This window comes from Rattus norvegicus, chromosome X (assembly GCF_021556685.1).
Source record: "Rattus norvegicus strain SHRSP/BbbUtx chromosome X, alternate assembly SHRSP_T2T, whole genome shotgun sequence".
NCBI classification, from domain to species: Eukaryota; Metazoa; Chordata; class Mammalia; order Rodentia; family Muridae; genus Rattus; species Rattus norvegicus.
Genome location: NC_141554.1, coordinates 158,366,320 through 158,376,829, shown reverse-complemented (window position 1 = coordinate 158,376,829; position 10,510 = coordinate 158,366,320). Strand labels below are relative to the sequence as shown.

The 10,510-nt window shown below is 39.7% G+C and overlaps 1 pseudogene; it reads left to right on the top strand.

Annotated features, from left to right (window-relative positions):
* The first annotated feature begins 3,619 nt into the window (after positions 1-3,619).
* On the top strand, positions 3,620-4,494 carry LOC147998401 (large ribosomal subunit protein eL29 pseudogene; annotated as a pseudogene).
* Positions 4,495-10,510: the final 6,016 nt, after the last annotated feature.

The window sequence follows — 10,510 nt, the reverse complement described above, 5'->3', positions numbered from 1 at the left end:
CAAAAAGGACCATAGAAAGAATCAACAGAACCAAAAGTTGGTTCTTTGAGAAAATCAACAAGATAGATAAACCCTTAGCCAGACTAACGAGAGGACACAGAGAGTGTGTCCAAATTAACAAAATCAGAAATGAAAAGGGAGACATAACTACAGATTCGGAGGAAATTCAAAAAATCATCAGATCTTACTATAAAAACCTATATTCAACAAAATTTGAAAATCTTCAGGAAATGGACAATTTCCTAGACAGATACCAGGTATCGAAGTTAAATCAGGAACAGATAAACCAGTTAAACAACCCCATAACTCCTAAGGAAATAGAAGCAGTCATTAAAGGTCTCCCAACCAAAAAGAGCCCAGGTCCAGACGGGTTTACTGCAGAATTCTATCAAACCTTCATAGAAGACCTCATACCAATATTATCCAAACTATTCCACAAAATTGAAACAGATGGAGCCCTACCGAATTCCTTCTACGAAGCCACAATTACTCTTATACCTAAACCACACAAAGACACAACAAAGAAAGAGAACTTCAGACCAATTTCCCTTATGAATATGGACGCAAAAATACTCAATAAAATTCTGGCAAACCGAATTCAAGAGCACATCAAAACAATCATCCACCATGATCAAGTAGGCTTCATCCCAGGCATGCAGGGATGGTTTAATATACGGAAAACCATCAACGTGATCCATCATATAAACAAACTGAAAGAACAGAACCACATGATCATTTCATTAGATGCTGAGAAAGCATTTGACAAAATTCAACACCCCTTCATGATAAAAGTCCTGGAAAGAATAGGAATTCAAGGCCCATACCTAAACATAGTAAAAGCCATATACAGCAAACCAGTTGCTAACATTAAACTAAATGGAGAGAAACGTGAAGCAATCCCACTACAATCAGGGACTAGACAAGGCTGCCCACTCTCTCCCTACTTATTCAATATAGTTCTTGAAGTTCTAGCCAGAGCAATCAGACAACAAAAGGAGATCAAAGGGATACAGATCGGAAAAGAAGAGGTCAAAATATCACTATTTGCAGATGACATGATAGTATATTTAAGTGATCCCAAAAGTTCCACCAGAGAACTACTAAAGCTGATAAACAACTTCAGCAAAGTGGCTGGGTATAAAATTAACTCAAATAAATCAGTTGCCTTCCTCTATACAAAAGAGAAACAAGCCGAGAAAGAAATTAGGGAAACGACACCCTTCATAATAGACCCAAATAATATAAAGTACCTCGGTGTGACTTTAACCAAGCAAGTAAAAGATCTGTACAATAAGAACTTCAAGACACTGAGGAAAGAAATTGAAGAAGACCTCAGAAGATGGAAAGATCTCCCATGCTCATGGATTGGCAGGATTAATATAGTAAAAATGGCCATTTTACCAAAAGCAATCTACAGATTCAATGCAATCCCCATCAAAATACCAATCCAATTCTTCAAAGAGTTAGACAGAACAATTTGCAAATTCATCTGGAATAACAAAAAACCCAGGATAGCTAAAGCTATCCTCAACAATAAAAGGACTTCAGGGGGAATCACTATCCCTGAACTCAAGCAGTATTACAGAGCAATAGTGATAAAAACTGCATGGTATTGGTACAGAGACAGACAGATAGAACAATGGAATAGAATTGAAGACCCAGAAATGAACCCACACACCTATGGTCACTTGATTTTTGACAAAGGAGCCAAAACCATCCAATGGAAAAAAGATAGCATTTTCAGCAAATGGTGCTGGTTCAACTGGAGGGCAACATGTAGAAGAATGCAGATCGATCCATGCTTATCACCCTGTACAAAGTTTAAGTCCAAGTGGATCAAGGACCTCCACATCAAACCAGACACACTCAAACTAATAGAAGAAAAACTAGGGAAGCATCTGGAACACATGGGCACTGGAAAAAATTTCCTGAACAAAACACCAATGGCTCATGCTCTAAGATCAAGAATCGACAAATGGGATCTCATAAAACTGCAAAGCTTCTGTAAGGCAAAGGACACTGTGGTTAGGACAAAACGGCAACCAACAGATTGGGAAAAGATCTTTACCAATCCTACAACAGATAGAGGCCTTATATCCAAAATATACAAAGAACTCAAGAAGTTAGACCGCAGGGAAACAAATAACCCTATTAAAAAATGGGGTTCAGAGCTAAACAAAGAATTCACAGCTGAGGAATGCCGAATGGCTGAGAAACACCTAAAGAAATGTTCAACATCTTTAGTCATAAGGGAAATGCAAATCAAAACAACCCTGAGATTTCACCTCACACCAGTGCGATTGGCTAAGTTCAAAAACTCAGGTGACAGCAGATGCTGGCGAGGTTGTGGAGAAAGAGGAACACTCCTCCATTGTTGGTGGGATTGCAGACTGGTAAAACCATTCTGGAAATCAGTCTGGAGGTTCCTCAGAAAATTGGACATTGAACTGCCTGAGGATCCAGCTATACCTCTCTTGGGCATATACCCAAAAGATGCCTCAACATATAAAAGAGACACGTGCTCCACTATGTTCATCGCAGCCTTATTTATAATAGCCAGAAGCTGGAAAGAACCCAGATGCCCTTCAACAGAGGAATGGATACAGAAAATGTGGTACATCTACACAATGGAATATTACTCAGCTATCAAAAACAACGAGTTTATGAAATTCGTAGGCAAATGGTTGGAACTGGAAAATATCATCCTGAGTGAGCTAACCCAATCACAGAAAGACATACATGGTATGCACTCATTGATAAGTGGCTATTAGCCCAAACGCTTGAATTACCCTAGATCCCTAGAACAAACGAAACTCAAGACGGATGATCAAAATGTGAATGCTTCACTCCTTCTTTAAATGAGGAAAAAGAATACCCTTGGCAGGAAAGGGAGAGGCAAAGATTAAAACAGAGACTGAAGGAACACCCATTCAGAGCCTGCCCCACATGTGGCCCATACATATACAGCCACCCAATTAGACAAGATGGATGAAGCAAAGAAGTGCAGACCGACAGGAGCCGGATGTAGATCGCTCCTGAGAGACACAGCCAGAATACAGCAAATATAGAGGCGAATGCCAGCAGCAAACCACTGAACTGAGAATAGGTCCCCTATTGAAGGAATCAGAGAAAGAACTGGAAGAGCTTGAAGGGGCTCGAGACCCCAAAAGTACAACAATGCCAGGCAACCGGAGCTTCCAGGGACTGGGCCACTGCCTAAAGACTGTACATGGACTGACCCTGGACTCTGACCCCATAGGTAGCAATGAATATCCTAGTAGGAGCACCAGTGGAGGGGGAAGCCCTGGGTCCTGCTAAGACTGAACCCCCAGTGAACTAGTCTATGGGGGGAGGGCGGCAATGGGGGGAGGGTTGGGAGGGGAACACCCATAGGGAAGGGGAGGGGGGAGGGGAATGTTTGCCCGGAAACTGGGAAAGGGAATAACACTCGAAATGTATATAAGAAATACTCAAGTTAATAAAAAAAATGCTAATGATAACAAAAAAAATTATTTTTATTTTATTTACTTATTTATATAAATGTGTTGAACTATGCACACTATGGGCCACATTTAGAGGTCAGAGGAGAACATGTGGGAGTTATTTAGCTCCTTCCACCATGTCCATGTAGGTGTGGGTTAACAGCAACTGATCTTCTCCACTGAACTGGACCCAAAGCTTACTGCCTTAATTTCGAAAAGTTCGATTTAATTCTTTTGGAGTGGGTCGGGTACTAATTAAAATTTACCATTTAACAATGTTTTTGAAAATTTTTATATAGGCTATATGTCCACAAATTGCTATAAATAAACAATGGCAAATCTTGATTTAAAAAAAAAAACTATAGGTTTAAGGTACCAGAGGAAGGAGGAGGAAGTTAAAAGATATTCTCCTTACAAAATGCTTCTGATGCTCTTATGCATGGTAATAGATGTAAATGAAAATCACAGAAGGCTGGCATTTCCTTGTTTAACTTTAATGTGAAAGTTAATGTATCTGAGGAGGAAAAACACTAGACATTTAAAATTTTATATTATCTCCATGAAATCTTTTAGGTTTTCAGTATTTTAAAAAATAAGATTGTGCCCTTTCTCTTTCTCTTCAGGTCCCAGGTGTGCAGGAGCCACAGCTTACTATGCAGACAAGGCCAAGTCCAAGATCCACACCGTACACAACCAATCCCACAAATGGCACAGAAATGGCATCAAGAAACCCCAGTCACAAAGACACGAATCTCTTAAGGTGGCCAACCCCAGGTTTCTGAGGAACATGTGCTTTGCCAAGAAGCACAACAAGAAAATCCTGAAGAAGAAGCAGGCCACCAATGCAAAGGCAGTGAACGCAGAAGCAGAGGCCATCAAGGCCCTCGTGAAGCCTCAGGCCATCAAGCCCAAGATGCCAAAGGACCCCAGCTGCAAACAAAACCATCTGTCTTTCATTGTTCACCCCAAGATTGGCAAGAAGATTCAAAACCTAAAGGACCAAGAGTTGTAGGCTCTGACAACCAAAGCCCAAGGTTCAAACCAAGGAAGAGGCCACAGCTCCAGCAAAGGTCCAGGCTTCAGCTCCAGCAAAGGTCCAGGCTTCAGCTCCAGCCCAGGCTCCCAAGGGTGCCCAGGCCGCTGTGCAGGCCCCATAGAAAAGGCTCCTGCCAGTGTGAAGACAGACGGACTGCTGTGACACACCTACCCACACACTATTTGCAGATGACAGTGTCCTATGCTGTTTTTACAAATAAATTTGAGACAAGGAAAGAAAAGAAGATTGTAACTGAGAATATACTGAATATTGGATAACAATACAAATAAGAGAGAACTGAAACTTAAATATCTTTGATGCATTGAAGAAAAATAAAAACTCAAGTCAGTTACGTCTAAATATGAAAAGTCAGGGCCAGCAAGAAGGCATGTGACCAAGGAAGGCAGTAGCAGAGCTGGAATTAAAACCCAGATCTTTCCAGGTATCTTCTCACACCTCCATAGGCCACGCTGCATCCATAAGTCTCTTACTAGGTGTATGTGTATCCTGGTCTTGTCTCATAAAAATTTATAGAGCCATCAAAGCCTGCAATAAAAAAGCCCAGCTGAATTTCAGTTTTATGAAAATATTAAAGAACATCATTTTGTTGAACATTGTTTAGTCGCAATATCTCTTCCTGTTAAGTTTGATTTAGTGTTTAAGCAGAGATACCTAATCTTATATAAGTCTCAGCAGCAAATAATTCAGGCTTCAAATCAAATAAGCTTTAAATTCAACTTCCAGATTTGTGGGGGTTTCCCTATAATTGACAATGTAAGCTGTTGTTGCCTTTTACACAGGGAATTGTATGTCTCTCCTGTAATCTAATGAACTCTTTGAATTACATACCGATCAGTTCCCTTCTGCTTTGAAGTTTGTTTTTAACAATCAGAATCCACAAGATTCTCCAATTCAAGAAGACATTCACTTTTCTTTGCTGAAATTGTTTTTATTTGCATGTGATATGGAAGTGGAAGAAATCTATAGAGTCTCAATTATAGCTGAGCTTTATATATTAAAGTTCTAAACACTTATAAACAATATTCCATGCTTGAATGCCATGTGGCATACATTCAAACTTGTCTAATTTCCCATGGGCTAATATAGATAGCAAAATTTCATTTGTTGTCGTAAGTTCTGGATTTCTCTGTAGGCAAACATTTTCTGATTGCCCATTCTAACAAGGTCACTACAGTACATCCTGAGATGAGGTTCAAAGTTGAGAGTCTTGGCAGGAGACAGGGAAGGCATGAACAGTGATGACTTGAGTCCAATACGTCTCCTCATATCACTTATATACTAAAAAAATAATATGTAAGAAACATTGCACTAGATTATATTACATCTGTATCCATAGTATTGAAGCTCAGTGAAGGGAAGGAGGGAATGTTTCAAAGTCAATTCTCAATATGGCCTCCCCAAGGAGAATGGCTAGGAACTTGGCCTTAAAAAAATGGGAGGATTGGGGCTGAGGAGTTGGTTTGGTTGCAGACAACCTGCTCCACACTTACAAGGCCCTGATCTTATCTATAACATATAAAAGAGAAAGAACGGGTGAATTTTAATAGGAATAACCAGAAGGGAGAGAAGATACAGGAGGAGGGAGGAAGAGTGTGTTCCTGCAGAACAAACAGCAAAAGGGCAGAGAAGATTGGAAACTGAATGGCAATAAATACAACACTTAGTGCTGTACTTTGGGGTGTGCGTGTGTGTGTCTGTCAAAATCTGTGGCTAGCTAATTAGGTGCTAGGGAGAGAATTGTCAAGCCTTACTGTATAAAATGACAATGACTTATTTCAGCAAAGATGAAGTCTAAAGGTCTGGTCTTATGAAAGGTAACTCTGTAGCTACCATCTAAACAAACTCACAGAAGCAAGCAGAAGCAAATTACTTAGAGAAAGCCAGAAAACGTTGTGTGGCTATCATTGCACAATAGTAAGTTAAAAATTATCTTGCACACATATTTCTCACTTCATCACACACACACACACACACACACACACACAAATTCAAGAAACATTCTATTCTCTAAGGGTGCATATATACCTATAAGGGCATGGACTTTGGGTGACTGACTCATTCCTGTGCTCCTTTCTCACTAAGATAATCTGTGGCAGTTTTTCATTTTATATTTGTCAGCAATAGTCAAGATTTGTCACTGTGTTCAGGTACTAGCTCTTGGAATCAAAACAAATAGCTTTGCCTATCTCGTAAGAGAACTAAAAGCAGCATCTGGATTCTATAAAACTACTCTCTCTACTACAAACACTAAACAATTCTTTTCACTCATCCCAAAGAATCACATTTTAAACTCAGATTTATTGACATATAATTTACATACTTTATATCTTTTTCTTCTTTTGACAATGCTGGGTATAGAATACAGGACCTTGCATATAATAGGCAAAAACTACAAATGAACTACACCACTAGCCCTACAATTCACCCTTTTTAGTGGACAATGCTAGGAGATTTTTAGCAACACAGAGTTATTATCACTACAGTCAAGATATAGAACATGCCAGTCTTCCTAACAATAAGTGCACAGTAACATCTATGTAGTCAATCCTTCTATATCCTTTGAAAAAATGTTCCTTTACTTTATGTATATAGTTCGTCTTATTGCAAATTATTATATAACTAGAACTACATATATGTAAGCATTTTAGTATAGTTTCATCATTTGGCAGATCACATTGGCTATTCATCAGTTCACTCCTTTGCAATTCTGTATATTAATCTGTGTTATGAAAGAACCACAAGGTGTTTACCCTTCCATCTGTTGAAGACCATTTGCATTATTTCTAGCTTTGACATAAACATATACAGTCTTTACGAACACATTCTGTCTTTTCCATGAATGTAATATTTTCACTTTTCATGAGGAATAGCTGGAAGAAGATGACTGGGTTGCATATGTGGGACAGATTTTCCCAAAGTGACTGTACAAATTTACATTCCCACTAGCAACATATGGAAGTTTCAGTTAGTTTGCATCCTTTCATCACACATTTTTGTACTTTTCTTCCTTTCTTTTGTATTTCTCTTTGCATTGCAATGGCTTCTTTAAAAGGGTATCTCACTGCCATTTTAATTTTCATTTCTTTATCACGTCCTGATATTGAACACAGCTTTTCATATGCTTTTTTGCCATCCAAGCATCCTTTTAGGCATAATATTTCTTCCTTCCATTCTTTTTATCAGTCTATCAATCACCATCATTAGTCATCTATCAAATGAGCTGTCAGTTATCTATCATGTCTATATCTGTTTGATATGAAGGTTTTAGTATCTAATTTGATATTCTGGCATTCTACATTTTTCACGTCTTACATACAGATATGGGAGGGTGAATGGTAGAACCCTGCCTAAGTTACTATTTCAAAGCCATAGTTTCCTGTCTGTCTTCTCTGACATCCATGTGTTAGACTGATAGACATGTTTCCTCGTGGGGCCCTGGCACCTGGGGCTTTTCCAGGTGTGCGGGTTCAGGTGCGGGGATGGGGTGGAGAGAACTGAGGCAGGAAGGGGGCACTGCTTCTGCTGCCTTCTGCTAGTCATGTTCGGCTGCTGCCCTGCCGCTACTAGCAGGAGAGTGACTAGCTGGTAAGGGGTGCAGGGGAGCTTCTGTCGCTGATTTCAGATCACTTCCCCAAGCGGCAGTGTTAGAACTCTCATGACAGAAGCTCTCAGGTGATGGAATAATTCCTGCACACCTTTAATCCTGAACATGATTCTTAAATACAGTTTTTGGATGTGTCAGTGTCTGACAGCAGGTACGGGGGTATAGTCCTATTTCTATTACTGATCTGTCTTGAGCCTACATGACCTGTGGTCATGTCCTCACCTATGGAGGAGGGGTTTGGGGCATTGTTCTCTGTGACTGGTCTGTCTTGAGCCTATGTAACCTGTGGTCACATCCTCACCTGTGGAGGAGAGGCTTGTGGCATTACTCTACATGACTGGTCTGTCAAACCTCTCTACAGCGGTCTTTGGGGGCGTGGCTACATGAGGCCCTGATATCCTGGGAGAATGGGAATGCACCTGTAGTCTCGTTCAGGGTTTCCAGGTATTCAACCTATCTCGACCAGGAATCAGAGTACCATTCACAGCCTGCTGCCCCCACGTTCCCTCTATTCTATTATAAGTCTTTTATGTTCCCTGTTATTTATATTACTTGTGTGACCCTAAATCAAAAGAACTCTAGATGTGAAAAATAGAAGCCCAGTATGGTAAGACATGCTTAGCACTAGAAAGTTAAAAGCAGGAAGATCAGGAGTTTGATGCCAGCCTGTTATATAATGAGCTTGACCAATACATGAAACCTCAGCTATAGAGTAAGCTTGAGCTACATGAAACCCTTCTGAGATAAATACATACATACATACATACATACATACATACATACATACATACTATGCAAAGGAACAGATTTTTCAGAGTGCTTCCAAATCTGTCTTGCATTCTACTTCCAAGCCTTCATGACTTCTGCTCCATGACCCCTTTGCAGTGTAGCAGGACAATGGGGTATAGAGAAGAAGGCCTAAGATTAATACTTAGAAGAAACATATGGTAGAAGACTAGAACACTGGCTTCACACAAACCACATATACATAGCAAAATATGATTCATGATTCCCCACAGAAGTCAATGTGACTAAAATGGTAAAGAAAGTGAATGTTGGGCTCTAAGATGTTTGATCTTTACTGTCAATTGATGAGATTTGGAATCATGTAGGAGACATGTCTCTGGGAATTTCTGTGAGTATGTTCTAGAAAGAGGAAGAACTTCCTGCATGTGAGCCACAGAGGGTCTTGGGTACTAGACTACATTAAATGAAAAAATGATTTGTGCACAAGCATTAATCTCTCCTCTTTCCTGACTATAGATATAATGTGGCCAACTGCCTTGAGCTCCTGTGGCCATTCCTTCCGTGCCATGGACTGAACGCTCAAACGTAGAATTGCTTTAATCAGGCATTTGCTCACAGTACTGAAAACATGTAACTGATAAATAGTTCTAGTTTTTCCTAGAAGTATTATGCTAAGACAGACATTGAAAAGCAATGGTATCTTTTAAGAGTAGAATCCAGTTTGGTCATGATAATGACTGGCATACTGACTTGTGCACCCAGAACAAAAAAAAATGGTATCTTTAAGAATATCCACATTCCAAGAATTCCAGGAAAGCCACATCTGATCACTGTTGACAGAAAATGGTAAAAAGACAAAAAGTTCCTCAAGGATAAAAAAAAACAAAAGAACAATATAAACTACAGCCCAACTTTTTGAAGGCTCAGTCTTTTAAAAGTCCCAGTTCTCCTTAAAAATATACAAAATCCCTTAACTGTGAGATTTTATCAATTAAAAAACCAAGTTACATATTCCAAGAGAGAGCCATCAAGTCCTAATAACAGTCAAATCAAAGCAGAAACAAACCCTCAACAGGAGAAATAACTAACTGTCCAATTTCTTGTACTCACTCAAAATCTTCAGTGTCACAAAAAGTCGCTTGTCTTGTAGGCTCAGGGTGAGACTACTCCATACCTAAGCATGACCTTAGCAGTGGTCCCAAAGGAGAGCTGGAGTCTTGTCTACTTCATTCACCACTCTGATCTCAGTGTTTGCCACAGAATTGGCACAGAAAGAACGGAGTTTTGAATGAGTAGATAGGTGGATGCCTTTTGAGAACAAATTCAGAGTTTAGTTCACTGAAGTAATATTTGTATGGCTAGTTAATTAAGAACTATTCTTTCAGATGCACCTAGACCTATTGCAATGTGATGTGCAATAGTTGGTTGATATCGATGGGAGGCCTCCTATTTCCAGAGACGGGGAGAAGAGTTGGATGAGGGAAGGGTAGAGGAGGAGGAGGGACTGGGAGGAGAAGAGGAAGGGGAAGCTGCAATTGTTGAGAACCACTGCTCTATATAGATATTCATGTGCCTCACTTTGGCTATCAAACTATGAATAAAAAAATTAATTTCCTCCTA